Source organism: Pseudorasbora parva, chromosome 25 (assembly GCF_024679245.1).
Source record: "Pseudorasbora parva isolate DD20220531a chromosome 25, ASM2467924v1, whole genome shotgun sequence".
Taxonomy (NCBI): Eukaryota; Metazoa; Chordata; class Actinopteri; order Cypriniformes; family Gobionidae; genus Pseudorasbora; species Pseudorasbora parva.
The window spans coordinates 27,750,426-27,773,094 of record NC_090196.1 but is presented as its reverse complement, the minus strand read 5'-3'; the positions used below and the strand labels follow the sequence as shown (position 1 = coordinate 27,773,094).

The 22,669-nt window shown below is 38.7% G+C and overlaps 1 long non-coding RNA gene and 1 other non-coding gene across 2 annotated transcripts in view; one reads left to right on the top strand and one right to left on the bottom strand.

The window, feature by feature from the left end:
* LOC137064512 (uncharacterized) overlaps window positions 1–22,212 on the top strand; it is an 87,631-nt gene extending 65,419 nt beyond the window's left edge. Inside the window, exon 3 of the long non-coding RNA XR_010901558.1 lies at window positions 22,091–22,212. This is a non-coding gene — a long non-coding RNA (uncharacterized lncRNA). The remainder of the gene's footprint in view (window positions 1–22,090) is intronic.
* trnaa-agc (transfer RNA alanine (anticodon AGC)) lies at window positions 17,315–17,389 on the bottom strand. The gene has a single exon. It is a non-coding gene; the product is annotated as a tRNA-Ala (tRNA).
* Window positions 22,213–22,669: the final 457 nt, after the last annotated feature.

Below are 22,669 nucleotides of genomic sequence, written 5' to 3'. Positions count from 1 at the left end.
GCCTGAAAACATTTGCATTTAAAGTGCAAGTTTTTGAAAACAATACCATTATTGTCTCACAGTACAACAATGGGAATTTCTGAAACCGGTGACGTCCTGCGTATTACTTGTTTAGTCTATAGGCACGTAGTTTTTCTTTATAAAGTTACATCGGCCTACTACTGGCCTGGCAAATACGTTTTTAAGATCGTTGTCTATACTAAATAAAAACAGTTTTATTAAAAACAAAAAAATTGTTTTATTTTGGACAGTGACAATGTTTATAATACAAATTTTTATTTGTAATTAATGTTTGTTCATAACCAGTGTCGGGGAAAGTTACTTTTAAAAGTGCATATTGAGTTACTCCCTGAAAAAGTAACTAATTGTGTTACTTAGTTACTTTTTATGAAAAGTAATGTTTCGGTACTTTTTCTAACCTGGGGTTTGCTTGTTTTAGCAAATTTAAAGGCCCTTTTAGACCAAAAGAGAAATGAATAAGCCTCAGGCTGAAGGAAATGCAAATTCATGCCTATACAGTAGAGGGCGCAGCTCAAACTAAATTTTCAGCTGTGCTGCAATTTGTATTTATATTGTTCCATCGAAGGTCAGCAGCAAAGACATTGGTTCAAAAATGGATATTAAATACATGAAGTATATTTGTGTAATTTAATATATTTAATTATTGCAGGTTTGTGTAATATTCTGCACTGTAAAAATTTTTTAGCAAAAAAGTTACCTGGTAGCCTTAAAATTTTGAGTTCATTGAATTTTGTTGAGATTTGACAACCTTTATTAAAATATTATTAAAATATTTTGTAAGCATATTGGGTAATTGTGTCTTATTATTTCTGATAAAACCAAATAGTGCTATTTTCATGATTTATCAAAAATGTTATGTGTTTCAGATACAATAATATTTTGAGTTTCTATTTATTAAACAAATATCCTTCATTGTATCAACTCAAATTTTTAATTTCAATAAACTCAACATTTTAAGGCAAACAGGTTACTTACTTTTTTAAGTTATCCCAACAAAAACCAACAAAACATTTTTACAGTGTGAGATTGCATTTCACTGCGCTCACTCACGATTTCTCTCAACGCAGAGAAAGGACAGCTGTCAATAAATAATAAATAAAAAAGTAGCTGGAGCAACCTGAAATATGAGCTTTTTATGCAATTTGAGCGTCACAGAAAACATTTGTGATAGTTCACCTGAGATTTTGTTGCTAATTTTAAATATATTGTTGAGTACATTATTACCGTGCGCTTGCATTATATCTGCCCGCTTTCAAAACGGCTGAGAGAGCGCGAGCGAAAGAGAGAGAGAGCTTGTGTTTTATTTAAACCTTATTTTCCAGCTCACACTTTTCTTATCCTAATTTTACTATTTGCAAGTTACACAAAACAAGCCGTGCTGACTCTGATCAGGGCCAGGTGTTCTCTGAGTCCGATCAACTCGGGTATTACACACAATGTTAAACAGACCAGGGCCCGAAGTAATAGATTGGGACCCAACCCGGACTGAGCCGACCATTTAAAATATAGACCCGAACCTGTATGGGTCCCGGGCCGGGTCCACGGGTCTGAGGTGCTCCGTGAAGACCTCTACGGCAAAACATCTTTCCCATCGACAAATGCCTTGATCGCGGTCCTCTGTTCCTCTTTTAAAATGAATGCGCTGTCGATATCTATAACAGACGCGATGGCGGAACCTACACATCTCAGTTCTTCAACCCAAGCGCTCTTTGATGAGGTGGCTGATTACGTCTCTGATGATAATCTGTCAATCATCGCCCTGACAATGTGATTGGTTCGAACAGTTTCTGTTCAGGTATAATAACTCCTCTATGGATCGAGTCCAGACCGAACTTCCCAAACTAAAAAGGTTGTGGGCGGGGCTAAGTTCGGCTGGCATCCAGTCTAGCTACAGCGTAATATCAGGTATAAATTCCTTTTTAATTGATTAATAAATTGTTTAATTATGGTTTATAGATGCTAGTTTCCATGACAGAATACAATTTTTCATCACTACTCGAGCTGCCAGTTTGCTATGTTTCGAATAATTATTAAACAGCAAACACAAACTATGCAAAAGTGTACCATTTCTGAGTCGGGGTGTAAGAGTCATAAGGCAGACATGACGGCAGTTTTCCTACAGAATGTGACTCAGTTCACTCTGTGGAGAGTGTTTGTGCCTTGCAGCTGTGATAGTTGTTTCTGCACATTTAACCGGTAAAGGAGAGGCTATTTTAGCTTCAAGCTGTAACAACTTTCCTGTCTGCAGTCCTGAAAAATCAATACGAGTCCAAATATTATTATGCTTCCATTTCTGATGTATTCAACACCGTAAATGTGTTTAACTTCAAAGTCCTTCTGTACAATACCTTCGTATTTTCTCTCGCCATCACACCGAATGAAAGCGGAGACCTTTTCTCCTCTCCCCTGGTCAACATGAGCCAGTTTCAGTGTGTGTGCAGGTATCTGTGGGTTTATTGTAGCGGTGAGCCGGTGAAATCAGCCTCTGATAAGCTCTGATAAGTTCTGGGAGGTCACAGCAGTGATACGTACGCACGCTCTATCTATCAATTCAACATAAATCACTCTGGAAAATTCCATCTGTGCGCGTGACCTTCAGGGCAACCAGTCTCACAAACAAGTGAAAAGCTTTTATATTTTAAGTGAACAGGTTACTATTTTACGACAAATTACCGTTCTATAAGGGTAAAGGTAAACATATTTAAAAAATTGCTTTTAGGATATCCATTAGAAATGTGTTCAAGAACGAATGTATATACAGTGTTATTTTTTTTGTGTGTGTGTGTGCCATAAACAAGCTCACCACCTTGAGCTTGCTTTATCTGTGATTTCATATCTTTAAAAGGTACTCCTCGAAGGATTTCTTGTTTAGCTTTTTGTTGGATATAAACAAAATGTCATTGTCGAACCAGAATATCAAAACAAATACATTAGGCTATATATACATATCCATGGAATGGTGTACATGGTCTGCAACAATGCTTAGGTAGGTGGTACGTGTTAAAGTAACATCCACATGGATGGCAGGACTCAATGTTTCCCAGCAGAACATTGCCCAAAGCATCACACTGCCTCCCCACGTGCATCAATGAGCCTCTGCCGCCCATGACCCAGCCGCCGGTTCTCCACTGTTCCTTCCTTGGAGCACTTTTGATAGAGACTGACCACTGCAGACCGGGAACAGCCCACAAGAGCTGCAGTTTTGGAGATGCTCTGACCCAGTCGTCTAGCCTTCACAATTTGGCTCTTGTCAAACTCGCTCAAATCCTTACGCTAAGCCACTTTTCCTGCTTCTAACTCTAACTCATCAACTTTGAGGGCAAAATGTAAATGTTCTGCCTAATACATCTGACTCAAACAGGAGCCGTGAGGAAGAGATAATCAGTTTTATTCACTTCACCTGTCAGTGGTCATAATGTAATGCCTGATCGGTGTAAGTGCATATAGTGCATCATTTGGGATGGAAATATAGTTTTTGAGAAATAGTAGGCGAAAAGGATTCTGAAGTGCGCATACAATGAACACTATTATCCAATGAGGCCACAGAACAGGATTTATGAATGACAGTGAAACGACCCAACTGATGCTAGGTCACATGACAGTAACAACATGGCGGATGTAGTACGAATTTTATACGGCATTTCAGAATGTTTGTAAACAATCGGCACCAAGATTCTTCCGGGTGGCAGAACGCGAGCGGCTTCAACTGACAAACTGAAGAGATCCAGTCGGCTACTGTAAACAGTTACATAGTTAAGAACATTGTTATTCATTAAAGTTGAAACTATGACGAAAACGTGTTGTGTTTAGGGTTGCGCCGTCATATACAGCAAAAGATGTAGGATTGTATCGATTTCCTTCAGAAGAAAGTAAGTATATCCAGCAAAACCTGTGGGTGAGGAGGCTAAAGCGAGTGGACGTCGTCAAAAGAGGTGCTACAGAGAAGTAGGTCCATCTACAAAATCATAGCAGAGCATAATTATCTTCAGCTGGGGAAATTCAAGACTAATATTAGTAAACTTTAGATCTCTTTTAAAGATCGAACTCATTGCCAGTCACTGCCTGAAGTAAAAGTAGGAACCGAACTTCTAGTGTCATGTAGGCTACTGATCGAATGTCAATGGAAGAAATAGGAAACGCAAAGCATAGTTGTAGGCTGATGGATGATTGATGCGTGTACCACACTGGCTTCACCATCACCGCGAGTTTAGTTTGAGTGAATGCCTCACGTTAGCGGAGTCGCGCTAGTCTACAGCACGCTATCCTTTTGACCGTCAGAAGCTCACGTCTGTGCCATCGGATCCGACTCAGAGCAACAGAAAACCATCATAGCCTTTTGAGTTAGATAACAGGGAAATAGACCATCTACGATAGTCTAACATATTGTAAGTCAAACAGCAACAGTCACTAAAATAACTACTCAATAGTAGGCTGAGGCTCATTTAAAAAATATGGTAGTAGACTTAGTACATCTACTGGAGCAAGGTTAGGCATTTCATGTATTGCTATCTCCTGAATTAGTTAATCAGTCCCTCAATAATAATGTTAACTTTGTCTGAATCCCAAGCAATTTACTTGCGTTGTGACGTCATGGTGAATTGTCCTATTCAAACTAAATTATTCATACTACGGTATATAGAGCATCGTTTTTTTAACGGTAGCGAAGTGAATTCAAATTCAAATGTAGTACCTACTCAGACAGACGGAGCCGGGTAATGTGAAGAAAAGTGTCTGATGTCACACACGTCAAGGACTTTGTGAGTGTGGTCAAGTAAAACTCTATTAGGATGTTCTGGTGCAAGAAACCTTCAGGGCAAAAATGACTATAGTCGTCCTAGGATGCATCTTCTCTATCTCGCGGTCTGTTTCTCTCTCTTCTGAGGGCACTGGATGGACAGATGCAGACGTCAGTCAGACTCCGTTCCTTTGTTATGCAGATCTCAGAGGAAGAGTGTTTGGGCCACGGATGTCAAACACTGTTTTTTTTATCCTCAATATGTGACCTCGAGCTCAACTCTCCTCCCGCGTTTCCTCTCCTCCTGCGCGAGATTGTTTAAGACCGTTACATGGAAACAGCCATTGTGAAAAGACTCAGGTGACCCCGGATTGCTCAAGTGCGACCAATGGAACGACCGAGCTCGAGAGCTCATGGGGTGAACATCTGAGCGCAGATTATAAGCGCTCTACATTCATGCTAATGCGTCTCCGGCGGAGATCAGGGTCTGTGTGCTGCATTAGGATGCAACTAATATCTCAGTGGAGTAATGTGCGCCGGGTATACACGTCATGTTTACAATCTAATGCTTTTAAGGGCTTGTGTCTGTTTTAGGAGAGCTGAATGTAGAGGACTGGGAAGTAAAGCCTTTTATGTGATTGCACTTGACTGATTCTATTCTAATTACGTAAAGGATGAGAATGATCTAAATGGGTAAATTTAATCATACTGCTTGTTGTGGAAAGGTGTGCTTATTTTAGCGTCACGCCATGCAAGCCAACGTAAAAGAGATAGCGGTGTGGAAAGCTGTGTTGTCGCCTCTCGTCAGCTGCATCTGTGCCAAAAAAGCTGTTTGTATCTTAGCTTGCGATTTTATTTTCATGCACTGTAAACACAATGTTTATTCTGTTACTATAGTCACCGTGCCAGATTATGGGATTTTGACTGCTAAATTCTTGTTGTGTTGTAGACATGTCAGACTACACATCGCCTCACGACCAATTATTGCTTGCCGTCATATAAACCACGTGTGTTATGTCATAGACAAATAGCTGGGCAAGCTTTTTTATGAAAAAAAGAGAACATTATATTTATTTAATGTATGTTTTATTTTTAATGAGTTTAAATAATGTTTTTGCATGTTTTAAACACTTACATGCTATAAAAATTAAACATTTTCATGTAAATGTTTTCCATTGCTTTTGAATTTGATATATATTTAAATATAAAACTTTTTTCTTAACCTAAAAATGATAGATTTAATACTTCTCCATTAATGTCTTGAGCATAATATTATATTTTATTAGTGTTTACTTAATATATATATATATATATACACTTAAAATATCAAGACTGATATTTTAAGAACATAATATAAAAATGAAACATTTTCTTGCTTTAAAATATAAAATAATGTTTTTCAATTTTTTATTTCATTTTATTTGATATATATTTAAATATAAAACATTTTTCTTAACATAAAAGTCATACATTTGATATCTCTACATTAATGTCTTGAGTATAATTTATATTTTATATGTAATTATTTATTATATACATATTTTAAATGTATGTTTTATTAATAAAATAAAGTACATTTAAGTAATAAATATATCTTTTTTTAATTTTAGGTTTACACACTATAAAAATGAAATATTTTCTTGTCTTAAAATATAAAATGATTTTTTTAATATATATTTAAATATAAAAAAATATATTCTTAACCTAAAAATGATAGATTTAATACCTCCCCATAAAGCATAATTTTTATATTTTATATGTATATATGTATTTATTTATTTAGGTATTTATTTATTATACATGTTGTTTTGATATTTTAAATACATGATATAAAAATGAAACATTTTCTTGTCTTAAAATAATATATATTTATATATATTCTTAACCACATTTTTTATATATAGGCCTAATACTAATGCCTTGAGCATCATTTTATATTTTATAAGTATTTATTGATTATATAAATATTTAAAATTCACAGTTAATGTTTTATAAAATACTTAATAAAGTAAAATTAAATTAAAAATAAGTTGCTTTTATATTTTAAGTGCTATAAAAATGAAGTATTTTCACATTTTAAAATTCCATTAATGTCTTGAGAATAATTTAATATTTTATATGTATTTGTGTATGCATTATATATGCACATTGTTTTTATATTTTAAGTGATATAAAAATTAAAATATGAAATACGTTTTTTTTTTCTTCATCTATGTTTTGATCATCATTCTGAATCTAATTTACATTTGACAAAAATGTGATTATCTCAGTATTTTGTTCAAAATTTTGCTTTTTTAATGAAATTTACATTCAGGTGTTGATGAAAAAAGATAATGCATGAAGCTAGAATAAAATGTTTGTTTGTTTGTTTGTTTAAAGGTCCCGTTCTTTGCGATTCCATCTTTCAAACTTTAGTTAGTGTGTAATGTTGCTGTTAGAGCATAAATAATACCTGTAAAATTATAAAGCTCAAAGTTCAATGCCAAGCGAGATATTTTATTTAACAGAAGTTCCCTTTCAAAGCCTACAGCGAACGGCCGGTTTGGACTACAGCAGGAAGTGCAGGGATGTAATGACGTCACTAGAACCGTTTGTTGACTAACCCTCCGCCCACAAGAACACGCAAAATAGGGGGCGTGGTCTTGTTGCTCTCCCACGTGGAGAAGAGCGCGCATTCAGCGCTTGCATCTCCCCGTTATGGTAAGAGGCGGGACCTTTCCGGGCAAAGTGCGCTAAGCTGCTGTCCAATCACAACACGGGAAGCTCTGGCCCAATCAGAACTCGTTACGTGTTTCTGAAGGAGGGACTTCATAGAACAAGGAAATCATCAGGCCGTTTTTAGGACAGAGGAAACAGCGCTGTACAGATAAGTCAATTGTGTGAAAAATACTGTGTTTTTTTACACGCGAAACATGAACTCATGTTATATTGCACACTGTAAACATAATCAAAGCTTAGAAAACACGCGATGAACGGGACCTTTAAAAGCAGAGTTTTTTTAGAAATTGCATGTTCAGTTATTGATACAACAATGTTTTCTGTGGGCCAATGCTGGCGCTGGCTGGCAGGGAAAGAGTTCAAATGTGGACTTGCCTGGACTTGCCCAGCATGGCGATGTCACATGATCTTCAAAACACCTGATGATGTACTAATCACATTTCACCCATGTCACCTTTGACTAGAGAGAGAGCGATCGCTAAAGGGCCCCGTCATTTAAAGGCCACGGCTCCAGATGAGTGTGCAGGCAGGTGGCCGCATGTGTTCGCCGTCTAATGTGTGAATTGGATTCTGGCACTTGTGCGGACAGCAGGCTACAGCCTCTTTAACAGCGCTCAATCTGTTCCGGGTCTGGATGCAGAGCGGGTCAGCGTCGGGGATTGCTCTGCTATCATCCGTCCTGTCTCTGATTCTCTACGGCCTTCACAAGAGTTGTGTTTTTGTCAGGCATTGACGTGCTTCACTGTCAGACCGCCTCTTCCTGTCCTTGGTGTGACCTGGGAGAAGTCCAGATGGACGTACGAGCCAAATCAAGAGTCAATAGAGAGAAAATAGTCAAGCAAACCGTGACTCAAAAATCAGGTTGGAAATACTGACTGGGTTAGGAATATTAGTCACACCGATCTCACAGCAGTTCTTTTAGAGCCATTATTAGACTCAGTGTTTAAGAAAAAAAGTCAAACATTTTGCTTTTAGCAACCACTTCTTGATCTTTGTATCTGAAGAATATAAGGGGGTGTTTTTTTATAAATATACTTTGTAGCATGAGCAGCTAAATCTAATATCTTCGGTTTTGCTATTGTTACTTTACTTCTTTTTTTTTGGCTCAACAAATGATTGACTCATTCCTGAGTTTTAAAAGTGCAGTGTGTAGTATTTATGAGGATCTATTGACAGAAATGCAATATAATATACATAACTATGTTTTCAGTGGAGTACATAATGAACCGTTATGTTTTTATTACCTTATGGTCCTTTCACACTAGACGCGATTTTGACGCACAAAGGTTTTATTTTTTGAGCAGCTGTTTGTGTAATGAGTGCTTCCACATCGAACAACATTTATTTTTTTACGTTTCCATGTTGATTTATTTTTTACTCTAGCGGCGACAGAAACGTGTGTACGCACACCACGGCTGCGTCCGAAACCTGGAAAATGCTGCCTTCGGAGGACACATTTGAAGGCAGGAAGGCCACGTCGGAATCTAATGTTTGCTTCACTTCCTGTCTCCTGAGATACCTTCATCTGTTCGATTTTTGAAGGCATCATTCATGTGTCCTTCGCTGCCTTTGATATCCCAAAATCCTGTGCTTTCCAGTCAGTGACAGTTGAGTTGGGGGAAAAAAGATGGCGTCCAGAATTTGCGTTTGCGGGTCAGTTTGTGTGTAAATGTACGATTTTTGCCTACATATTACACTTCTGATGTCATTTTTAGCGAGAAATCACTACTGTAGTAATTAAATATGTGTTTACTTCTCACCAAAGCTCTCTCTAGTTTGCTGTCAATCATTAAACTGTTACACTGCCTTAGAAGTCTGTCTGAAATTAGTTCCGTGAGGTGCCTTCATGCACAAAACACTGCCTTACGAGTCATTGTCTGATGAGGCAGCAAGGCAACGAGTCAGCAGCCTAGGTTTTCGGACGCAGCCCACGTCCCCTTACAGTGAAGTCGCCATTCTACATTTCTACAGACAATGTTTACAGCCCTAAACAGACAAACTTCTCTATAGAGCGCAAGTCCCTCTCGGTTCTCTCAGACGATGATATTTTGGTCCTTTGATGGCCGCCGTAGCTCGTCTATTGGAAAGGGAGGGGCGAGTAGCGGACGGTTGCGGAAAGCGAAAAAAGTCTTGAAGAGTCTCGCTGACTTGGAATCTCATGTGGTCCGTTGTTTCCGGAAGAAAGCACTGAACGCAACAGAGAAAATAAATAAATAAAAATACAAATTTCCATGTAATTAGATTTCACAAACTTAATTCCTATCGATCAGTTCACTTAGCACACGCGTTCGTGGTTCGACTAGTCGAGACTGTTTACCAAGATGGCTGCTGTCTGTAAACACGTAATGTACTGTCTTTATAAAGTATCTTCTTATTAAACTGTCTGTACTCTTACAAAGTTCTCAATGCTTCGGTTTGCATGTAGGGACCCTCATTATGCTACTGTGTTAGTGTGAGGCTATTTTGAACCTTGATAGTGGTATTAACTAGCGATTTAATTTCACTACTCTGTGCCCCATAGACAAGCGTTATAAGCTAATCTGTCTTAGAGATAAAACTCTTTACTTTCGATTTGCATGGAAACACATCCCAGAGAACGATCTACTCTGTAACCATCTGTTAATTACCTATAGGGTCATTTCTCACCGGAGTTGTCCTTTAAATTTTGCTCTGTTTTTCACATAGCTATTGTAGATCGCAAAAGTCTTGTAATACCACACGAGTCTACTTTTATAATACGTCTGTGATGCTTGTACATTTATTAAAGTTGCATATTCCATCCCAATATAACAGTGAGTGCAGCCTTTACAGTTTGAAGGTTATAGGAATGAATATAATCAAGTAACATCATTTACATCCAACCGCTGTCTGATACTTAAAGATGAAGGGATTTTGAATATCTACCAGCCACAGAAAAGTGGTAAGAAGACAACATAGGTTTTTTTATTTTTATTCCCTCATTTGCCAAAGCAGCTCAGGGCTGAAGTTTTGCCCCCTCTGTGATCCAGAGACTCTCTCAAGCTTCTTCCTGTCGTCCTCTCTGCTAATGAAACCGCAGAACACCCTCAGCATAAAAGCGCAGACTTTGCTAACAGCCGCCGAGATTTGACATGCTTAAGCAGGGGTGAAATTTTCAAGAGGGAAAACAACTTTTAATCTCGGTATTGAAGCGAGCCAAGTCCATGTCCTTTTCTGTTTCAGTGTCTTTGCTCTTGAATGCTCAAATAAAGTCCAGCCGCATCTGGCCGCTGCCTTTGATCTTTAGAGTTTAACAGCCTGGATGTCTCTTTGTTGCAGGAGCCGGTCTTGGAAGGTGAAAAGAAATAGCATGAAACAGTTTTTGCTGTGACTCTGCTGAAATGGAAACCAAGCCTGCGTCTGAAATCGCATAATTCCCTGCTATATAGTAGGCGAAAAACAGTATGTGACAAAAGTGTACGTCCGATTTCACAGCATTCATAAAAAGGGCAAAAACTACTCAGATGATCTACGACTTCTGCATGCGATGGTCACTTTACTACCCAATGAGGCCACGGGAGAGGATTTGTGAATGGCAGTGAAGTGACGTAACTGATAATGACGACATGGCGAAGGTATACCACACAAAAAAGAAACAAGTGCAAATTTAAAGTTCCCATGAAATAATTTTTTGGGGGCTTTTAGTATGAATAAGTTAGCCTATAAGCTAGTGCGCTCCAAAAAAATGTCAAAATTCACATTTAGAAGATATAATCATTAGGTGTGCCACGAGATCTTGCGAGACTAAAGTGTGCCGACATTTCTCGTCGAGGTGAAAAGCTGTCTCGTCATATTCTCATAACCTGGGGTCTCGTTTATAAAACTTAGCGTAGATTTGTACGTACGTACAAAAGCTACATTTTGCAAAAACATTCTGATTTATAAAACCATGCGTACGCCAGAACCTGCGCAAAAGCCCCTTTATAAATAACAGCCAGCAGCAGATTGTGCGTACGTGCTTCTCCACCCTTTCTCCTCCCCAAAATCACCATATATGGAGCTTACAATGCCTAGTTTTACTATGCATGACCTCATCTGTATATCATTTGCATGCATATTCCCATCCACGTGACACCATGTTTAACACTGTCATTGACAAATATTAGATACGGACTATAAATGCCATTTGTGCCTTACACATTACATGGCTGAACATCATTCAATATCCTTTTGTTGTAGAATAAATATATCAAAATATCCATAAAAACTAAAATTGTATAAAATAGTTCTCAGGTATTTTTTTTTTAAATAGTGTTATTTTTAATAAAAAATATTTTGTTAATTTTAAACACTTCAAATCGAATCAAATTCACGCAGTTTTGCTGATAATGTCCCTGAATGAAAACTCGTCCTCTCCTTATTCTGCCGTTACCGTAATCCTCCAGCAGTGCCATCATGAAGCATACCCGGGTCACCGGAGGATTTATATGTTTCTAGCAAATAGACTGATTGTTAACACCTTGACAAAATCACAGAATTAATTTGTAGGTGAAAATTTAAGACGAAAATGTTATAGTGAACACATGGTTCTTAATGACGGTTTTGTAATGAACACCGTAATAGTTTAGCCTGACAAGCCAGATCCACATCAAGATGTTTGGTCTGGAAACTCACCATTGACAGCTCAATCCGAGGGGCGGATAAACGGTTGTCTTTCAAACTCCCTCTGCACGCGATAGGATAGCGCTACAACCAACCAGAGCAACGAAGGTGAAACAGAGCTCGATGACAGATTAAACATTCACCGTATCCGGTCGGCTAAACTCCGAACACATCTTCCCTTTTTAAGAATGACTTCAGGGCTGTTCTTTGTTCTTTTCTCAGAGAAAAGCTTAACTCCAAGACCGCCGTTCGCCAGTTTCTGTGTTTACTAGAAGTACGCAAGCGCAACTCGGCCGTCGTCATTATGGCCCCGCCCACCGACTCTATACACGATGTGATTGGCCCGGCAAGAGTTTGGCGATTACAGCTCAGAAGGGTATTGAGAGTTGCTAGACGACACTCGCGGTAGATTAGATTTGCTGCCGCTAGGGTGCGTCTAGATTTCTAGGCTAGTAATAGTTAGGACCAATGAACGATTGTGCTTCATGACAGTATTTGCAGACTTTGACATTGTATGGTATATGTACATTAAGGTAGATATTTCATTTTTACACTGTGTTGTGCAGTTCTCTAATAAACGGGTATTTCATGCTGTTCTGTATCACATGTAGTCGCTCCATCTCCTTCTGCGCTCCCATTGTAGACGATGTGACTGCAAGGCAGCGCTGATTATTATTATTATTATTATTATTATTATTATTATTATTATTATTATATACATTTTGAATTCCATTTGGATTTTACTAGATGTTTATAGCCTAACACAATCTGTACAAATAACACTGTTGGATTTAATCTTCATGATAATGTGGTTATAACGTATGAAATGGAGTGAAAATTAAATGTTATTAAGTCTTATAATCATTCTTCTCACATTTATTTTCTACAATCTAACTTCAGTTCAGGACCTCACCATCTGTGTCGCCAATTCCCTTTGTCTCCAGAATGTGCGTACGCACAGCTCAAAGTTTGCTTAAAAGTGCGCGCATTCTCCCGTCAAGTTTGTTTTTTATAGATCACAACGTACACACGCTTTATAAATGAGACCCCTGGTCATGGCGGAGTGTGAGGGGGAAGTTTATATTACGTCTCCACTCTAGTTTTGCTTTTTATACAAATAAAAACTTTTAAGGCTTGGGTTTGTAGAATAAGCTGACATGTAGTTGCAAAGTTATTTAATAGAAGGTTTGCTGAGGCACCATCAAAGTGTTAGCAGATATTAAACTACTAATGCTCCAATGACTGGTAGTTGCAAAGTCAGGCTAGTTATAGTTGGAAGCCTGAAGGGACCTATTGAAATTCATTGTGCAATTTATTTCGTCTGTCTCAGACGACAGCTGAAACTTAAAACTACTTACCTCAAGCTCTACTTACACAATTGGCATGCCAAGTTGGCCTCTTTTCCCTAGCCATGACCACGTCCATATTCCCCTCTTTCTTTCAGCACATAAAAACCACAATTGCCAAAGTGCGATTCATCTTGCTCTTTTCATTTATACTAACTTGTGTCGTAGCCTACGATGACGTAGCCTAGCAGTCATCATCGTACAGTCTACAAGTTTATTAAATCCATTCTGTACAAGGTGAATTATATTGATCTTATAGGATTGTTGACATCGCACAGTCTGCAACAGGCATAAATAGGTGGTTCAGAATTAGCAGCAGTGGTTCTTCTGATAGTCTAGAGTCTGGAAATGGCAGACCAGAATGAACTTGTTTGCAAAAAGTGTCTGAAGCTGAATCAAATGGCAGATGAGGGTTGAGGTCAGAAGGGTGCCAAAACAGGAATCTGACACACTGCAGAGAACCGCCAAAATAATTTAGCTTGATATCTCTCATAGCTGGTTCATGAGTCATGTATCACTTTCATAAGAGTATAGAGTGGGATATCTGTAAAAACGGATATCTGCCGGCCAAAGACAAAGCAGAACGAATGAAGAAAGCAACGCTCGCAAAGCTTCAGAACAGAGGAGACTTCAAGCTATCTCTAAACCACAGACACGCTGAGTCACTTGAAGACGCTACCGAGCCTCTCTCTGAAGTAATGAAAGAGGTAATTGAATATTTAAGCACTTAATTAAATTTACTTTTTCATCAGAGTGGGAACAGTGCAGTGGCACTTACTGTCTTAAGTAGCTCTTAAAATAAAGTTCCTGCAGCTCTGAAGCCGAAGCGGAGCCACTCTGATCCGTGGAAACGATACGGAGAGATCTGAGCGCAGAGCTATCAGGGATACGCTTTTACAGCCGCTGCATCACAGAGCTGGAATTTTCCCATCTTCATTTCCGAGGACTATTCGCATGACATTCACGTGGCAGCCGGGGAAAGATCAGAATGGACTTTTAAGTGGCTGTTTGCACAACATGAGGTGTCCAGCGATCGATTCGGGGAAAATCAAGATGCGACTTTCCCGCAAACTTCACTTGAGTTCACTTTAAAGGTGGTAAAGACGCACGTCGCCGATTCAATGGTCAAAAAAAAATGACCTCGCTGGTGCCATCTTTACCAGGTATCATTTCACCAGACATTGTGTGTATATGTGTTATATTATATTTTAGCCATAGGAATGTGTAGTTGCATTATTTGACTTGACCTTTTTTTTGAGACAAGAAGAAGCCTTCAAATTGGTAAAGAGAAGTAGTGATAAAAAGTCAATCATTTCGGTTTAATTTTTTAATCAATTAACAATAATAAATAAAATGTTCTCTGAAAAACTGAAATACAATACATAATCATATACAAATAAAATTGAAACGTAAATAATACTAATAAAATTATACATGGGACAATAAGCAAGGGACAAAAAAACTTACAATAGACATTTTAATTTAGATTTACATGATTCTATTATTCAAATTATATATAGTAAATATATTTGAGCGGCCAATTTTCTATGGCTAGACGACTGGGTCAGAGCATCTCCAAAACTGCAGCTCTTGTGGGGTGTTCCCGGTCTGCAGTGGTCAGTCTCTATCAAAAGTGCTCCAAGGAAGGAACAGTGGAGAACCGGCGGCTGGGTCATGGGCGGCCAAGGCTCAATGATGCACGTGGGGAGCGGAGGTAAATCATGTTTTCTTTTACATCACATGGAAGGCCAGGTCCATGTATCTGGCTTACCTGGGGAACACATGGCCCCAGGATGCACTATGGGAAGAAGGCAAGCCGGCAGAGGCAGTGTGATGCTTTGGGCAATGTTCTGCTGGGAAACCTTGGGTCCTGCCATCCATGTGGATGTTACTTTGACACGTACCACCTACCTAAGCATTGTTGGAGACCATGTACATGTAACAAAGATTTTTTTGACCCCCCTTCAGAGACCCCGCTTTTTTCTTGTTCTTTTTTTTCTTCTTTTTTTGTGACTATACCTACAAATTTAGCAACTTTTTTGACTCCTGGTCAACATTTAGTCAGTTGCTATATCAAACTCGTTACAGAGTTTGGCAGAAAATATGTATATCTGATGAGAATAGCATTATTGGACATTCAGCTATGGTGATAGTTGGCGCATGACGTCATCTAGCGACATTTGATGACTTTCTTCAGCAGGCTTTAGCTACTTTCCCCTGAAAATATTTGGCAGCAGTACTTATCAGGTCATTCCACTGATGACACATAATTTACTGGCAGATAAAATATCTCGTTTTCCAATAAATTAGGGTGTTTTACAGTAAAATGTTCATTTAAACCTGCTCACCAAGTCGTCGTTTCTGTCAGCAGTCGCTAGGCAACACCGGTCACCTGCATTAGCCTGCACAAACCCGCAACGACCTCATTACTGAACTTATTTAAAGTGCTAAATTTCGGTAAGTGTTTCATAAATGCCCTCATTAATGTCATGTCGTAGCGGAAAACAGAGGTTTACTGATATTTCCTCTGCTAATGTATCTTTCTGTGGAAAAATACGAGCCGAATGAACATCATCATATGAGTGTGAGTCAAGCTGTTAGACATGTCAAAAGTTCAACTTTCCCTCCAAAACTTTCTCATTATTCTCTAATAACTGCCGTTTTTCCCCCCTTTCTCATCTCGTGTATTCGGTCTTGAGTCTTATACATTACTGTTTATGATGTTCGGGCAAAATATAGATGGAGATGATTGATGTTTGTGATCGCTGCATGATTTTTATTTCGCTCAGTCTGTTCAGAGCTCATTAGAGGCCGCCGTTCAGAGGAGGGGAAAAAAACTGTATTAGCAAAGTGAAATCTGTTCTCAATCACTGAACATCACATCTTAACTGGGGAAAAAAACCTGATTTAAGCATGACACCTTCAAGATTATATACTCAGGGATGGAAGACATGAACAGGAAACAGACAAGCAAGGGAACAGGAAATGAACTGATTGAGGAAATGGATTGTAGAATTACCATTTAGGAAATGTTCTGGGTTCATCTCAAGTTCAGCTCCATTAACAGCATTTGAGGCATAATGTCGATTTCAGCAGAATTTAAAATTTTTTTTTTACCCATCCCAGTTTTTTGAGGCACAAGCAAAAATGAACAAGGCTTGGTAAACAACAATAATACATTTTTAGTGCTATCAAATCGATTAATTGTGATGAATCGCATTTAACATACAGTATATACAGTACAGGCCAAAAGTTTGGACACATTACTATTTGTAATGTTTTTGAAAGAAGTTTCTTCTGCTCATCAAGCCTGCAATTATTTGATCAAAAATACAGAACAAAAATGTAATATTGTGATATATTATTACAATTTTAAATAATTGTTTTCAATTTGTTATACTTTAAATGATCATTTATTTCTGTGATCAAAGCTGAATTTTCAGGATCATTCCCCAAGTCTTCAGTGATCATGATCCTTCAGAAATCATTCTCATATGAGGATTCACATATATATATGTGTGTGTGTGTGTGTGTGTGTGTGTGTGTGTGTGTGTGTGTGTGTGTGTGTGTGTGTGTGTGTGTGTGTGTGTGTGTGTGTATACATTCACCTAAAGGATTATTAGGAACACTATACTAATACTGTGTTTGACCCCCTTTTGCCTTCAGAACTGCCTTAATTCACTGCCATAAATGGCATTGATTCAACAAGGTGCTGAATTGACCCATATTGGCCCATAACTGGCCCATATTGATAGGATAGCATCTTGCAGTTGATGGAGATTCGTGGGATGCACATTTACATTTATGCATTTGGCAGATGCTTTTATCCAAAGCAATTGCCTTCAAGGTACACATTTTACATTTTGTCAGTTCTTGCTTTCCCTGGGAATCGAACCCATGACCTTGGCATTGCTAGTGCCACGCTCTACTGGTTGAGCTACAGGAAAGCCACATCCAGGGCACGAAGCTCCCAGTCCACCACATCCCAAAGATGCTCTATTGGGTTGAGATCTGGTGACTGTGGGGTCATTTTAGTACAGTGAACTCATTGTCATGTTCAAGAAACCAATTTGAACTGATTCGAGCTTTGTGACATGGTGCATTATCCTGCTGGAAGTAGCCATCAGAAGATGGGTACATGGTGGTCATAAAGGGATGGACATGGTCAGAAACAATGCTCAGGTAGGCCGTGGCATTTAAACGATGCCCAATTGGCACTAAGGGGCCTAAAGTGTGCCAAGAAAACATCCCCCACACCATTACACCACCACCACCAGCCTGCAGAGTCTGAATGTCTGACTCTACCATCTGAATTTCTCAACAGAAATCGAGACTCATCAGACCAGGCAACATTTTTCCAGTCTTCAGCTGTCCAATTTTGATAAGCTTGTGCAATTTGCAGCCTCTTTTTCCTATTTGTAGTAGAGAAGAGTGGTACAGGACTGCTGCATACTGGATGTTTTTCCTTTTCGCACCATTCTTTGTTAACTCTAGAAATGGTTGTGCGTGAAAATCCCAGTAACTGAGCAGATTGTGAAATACTCAGACCGGCCCGTCTGGCACCAACAACCATGCCACGCTCAAAATTGCTTAAATCAACTTTCTTTCCCATTCTGACATTCAGTTCGGAGTTCAGGAGATTGTCTTGACCAATTGATCAGGACCACATCCCTATATATATATAATGTTTTATGTTAGATGTGATTAATAACTTTGAAAGCACTTTTAAAATTTTGTAATTTAGCATACTCAAAGAGCTCAAATATGGACTGTTTATTAATATATACCATAAAATAATTAAAATAATTTAAAATACATCAAATTATTCACGTTATTATGATTAACTGCTTGTAAATAACTGAAACATGTTTTCCTCTTTTTTATATAGCAGTAGTAGTTGCAAATAATAATAAAAATATAATATAAGTAATTAAATAAAGTGACTTTTATTCTTTATTTTATTTTCCATCCATCGTCCAAACCACATGAGTACTTTTATGATTTGTTTGCATTTATTTAGTATTTTACTTTTTAATTTTAATAAAAACCTTTATTATTTAATTTGGCAATTTTGTTATTATTTTTTATTCATTATTTTGATTTTATTTAGTGTTCATTCACATTTTACCACAAATACTGTTGACAGAATATTCCTCTGTTATTATTGGATCTTTATGTTTGCTTGAGACGGATTATTCTACAGCCTTTGACAACATTCCCAGAGCACTTGGAAAAGCAGTTCAGCAGTTTTAGCCGGAATGTGGTGATCTCCTCTTTGAAGAAGTGCCAGGTAGGAACGGGGCAAATCTCCATTGCAAATGTGAACTCGACATCTTGCTGATGCTAACATCATTTCTCTTGTAATGGTATTTATATAAGTACAGTAAGGAACCTGCTAATGAAGTCTGTAGATGTCAGTTTTAAGATTTCTGTGGGTAATGAGGGAATCTCAGAATCAGGGGAAGTAGATTAGCATCAGGTTTGTTTTTTTTCACACACTGACTCACATTAAAAAAAACTCTAGAAAAGAAACATTTTATACACCTGTCAAACTAGTTTCAGTTCTTATTGTGTTGTATAAAGATGATGTTCGTTTTATATTATACATGCTTATTTGAGAAGGCTGGTCTGAATGTGTGTTTCTGGTAAGTGGAACCATAATTTCTGGTCTTGTGATTTTTATCTGCTAATGAGCAGATGTAAGAAGGCAGGAATGATTCATTACTCGCATTAAGTCCTACTGCGATCTTCAATTTGAGCTTGTCAATGTCAGCTTGAAATTTGATTGTGCATCAGAACTGACAGTTTTCCATAATGATCACAAGCAAAGCACTTCAAAGAAAACATCAGAGATAGGTGTTGCCAGGTCGACATGGAGCAGCATATCAGATGCACCTAACGTATTTCAGAGTGAAATCCTAACGGCTGGGACTTGATATTCAAATCCATTGGGATTCAATTGGATGGTGAAAACACTGCTTTTCCCATCCATTTGACCCTGGTTATTTCTTTGACCAGAGACATGTCTGTGTCCATTTTGATTTCACATTGTCTTTAAAACCCAAGTCTCTGAATTAAATGGTGGGTTTTATTCTCAGTAGGAATTTTTAACTTAAGTGGGAGTTGAAACTTGGAGGATCCGGAACAACCCAGACTTGAGGTTCCAATGTGGCTGCTCAGCACATCAACTGAAACAGTTGTAAATGTATTGTTCATTGGCACTTCTATTTGTCTATAAACTCTACTATCCAAGTACTATCCAACCACTTTTTGTGGACATGATACTTGCTGGCCTCTGTTACAATCACCTCCCTAAACCTCACTTCTGTCCGGGTCACGGCACCAATGTGACTGGCTCTACTTTCAGTGCTCAGAGCGAGATTTAAACTAGCATGGGAGGCACGTTAACAAGGGCGCTAAAGACTGCAGTCTCCGGTGTTTGTCACTAGTGCACCTATTGTGATAAGTTGAGTGAGGTTTACCTGCACTGCTCTTTACAAGCTGGCCTCCGTTACGCTCACCGCAAACCTCGCTCCCATCCGGGTCACGGCACCAATGTGACCGGTTCTACTCGCCCCTCTCTGAGTGGCATTCGAACCAGCGTCACATGCATGGGTGGTGGGTCTGCTACCAACAATGTTAAAGACTGCAGCCTCTAACATCAGTTGCTAATGTGCCTCTTGAGGTTTACCAGGGTTGCCAACTCTCACGCATGCTTTCAGGCTCTGTCTCAGTTTTAATGTCTCACTCTGCCCAAGTAAATCTCACAACAAATTGCCAAACCTGCTTTTGATATGAAACAGTCTAAGCTTTTAAAATCTATTTTTTTTTTTGTTTTAATACGAAATTCTAACAATAATAAATAGCCTTTTGGCGCACTTAATGTGGCATAACATTTAAAGCCAGACCGTAAACAAACTTTTTTGGTAAACAGTACAGCATAGTGTGCATTGGTTATAATGTCAGTCAACCACATTTACAGTATCATTTTATTATGGAGAGTGATGGAGATGGAACTGTTAACATTAATGTAAATGTTTTTTCTTGTATTTAGCCCTCAGATATTCCTTACTAATTGGTCACACTCATACTCATTGTTGGTCAAATGTGGCCATACACCTAAACTTTTTTTCAATTAAATAGCCTATATGTTCTATATTTTCGTTCAATAATATTTATTGAACATTTTGAGGAGATATTTTGGTTCTAAATTCCATTTGGTCCATTAATGACCACTTAGAAAATATTTTTCTTATTTATATTACAATTAGTGTAGTAGTTAATGATAAAATGCAGAATTTCACATTAGAGTCATTTTATGGCTGGAAAAATATTAATTTTCATTTGTAATGCCATTACCCATTAGGTTGGCTCTTTGATAAATATACATGTATCTAGTCTAGTTGCTCCAAAAAAGTATTGCAGATCATAACTGCTTACTTATTTGTAGGTTTTGCATTTGAATAAATATTTAGACATGATCAAACACTAGCTTTACCTGTGAAATTTTAAAACGTTAATAACTCGCATCCCAATATTTTACTTGTATTCTAAAATATTTTACAATATTTTACTTGATACTTGTATAAGCACACACAAGTCAATCTTAATGCGAGCAAATATGCAAACCCGATTCGATTTTCGGAATCAGATTTGTAATTTAACCCAAGAATATGAACTGATACTGAATGAAGATTGATATATTTGTGCCAATCACAACCCGAATCGCCCCGCCCCCAAACCCATAAAAAACTAAATCTAACTCCATCTTGAAATTAAAAGTTGGAAACCCTTGGTTTACATGCACTGCTCTTTACTCGCTGGCCTCCGTTACACTCCCACCCGGGTCACGGCACCAATGTGACTGGTTCTACTCGCACCGCTCCAAGCAGGATTTGAACCAGCATCATCAGCATGGGTGGTGGGTAACAAGGACACTAAAGCCCGCAGCCTCTGGTGTCAGTCACTAGTGTACCTCTTGAGCGTCACCGGCATGGGTGGCAGGTGTTAAAGACTGCAGCCTCTAACGTCAGCCTAGTGGCCTCCCTAAACCTCACTCCCATCCGGGTCATGGCACCAATATGGTCCAACTTGCATTGCTCTGAGTGGGTTGGTGGGTGCAGTAACAAGGACGTTAAAGACTGCAGCCTCTTTTTCGTTAGTCACTAGTGTGCCTCTTGAGGCAAAAGGAGCTATTTTTACCTGCCCAGCTTTTTTTACTAGTTGACATCAGTTACATGATGCCCCCCCCCCCCCCATCCCCCCCGTCCGGGTAATGGCACCAATGTGACTGGTCCTACTTTTTATCGCTCCGAGCAGGTTTCGTAACCAGCAAAAAATTTAGTTTGCACTCTACACTATTCTTGTTCAATAAGCTGTTAAGTATACATCACAACAGGGAACAAAAGATTATCACAACCTCCGTTTTTAATGCAGAAGCATTCATTTGCAATAAAAAACATTAAGGACTTTGCCTCCTTTCATTTCAGAACACCGCTGCACGCCACTGCTGTGCAGAGCACACAAAACACACTCTCACATCTGCACAAGCTCTTTTTCAGTCGTGGCCCCAGCTGGGGGTCGCGGGGTCACTGTATTGTGGGGTCAGTAGCAGAGCAGTTATTGTTAAACCTGCTCTCCATCTCTGCAGGCTACAGCTGCACATGTTTCCTGATAGCGCGCTGCCTTCCATCAGCGGAGGAGGGAGAGAGAGGCCGAGCGAGCAGATGGAGGGAAGGTAAACTCTCTGTAGGGAGGAGTTTTTGAACTGCTGTAAGAAAACCTGCAATTTAACGCCTGTTACTGGACAGCATCCCAATGCAGCGACTGAAGCGATTGTTCAAACTACATCCCTGGACTTGTTTTTGAGCTGATATAGGGATGGTTGTCGAACTATAAGGTTCTTATGTGTGAATACACACTAATGTTTGTTTGTCTATTAAGGCTCTTACAAGTCTGCCTCAATAATGTTGAGAAACGTGTGTGTGTGTCTGTGAGAGAGAGAGTGTGTGATGGGTAGGTTTAGGGGCAGGGGCAGTGTAGGGGGAGAGAATGTACAGTTTGTACGGTATAAAAAAACGTTATGTCTATGGAGAGTCCCCACAAAGATAGTGAACCAGACGTGTGTGTGTGTGTGTGTGTGTGTGTGTGTGTGTGTGTGTGTGTGTGTGTGTGTGTGTGTGAGATCAAGCCAAAATCTGATGTACTGTCCTGACAGATTGTACTTCAT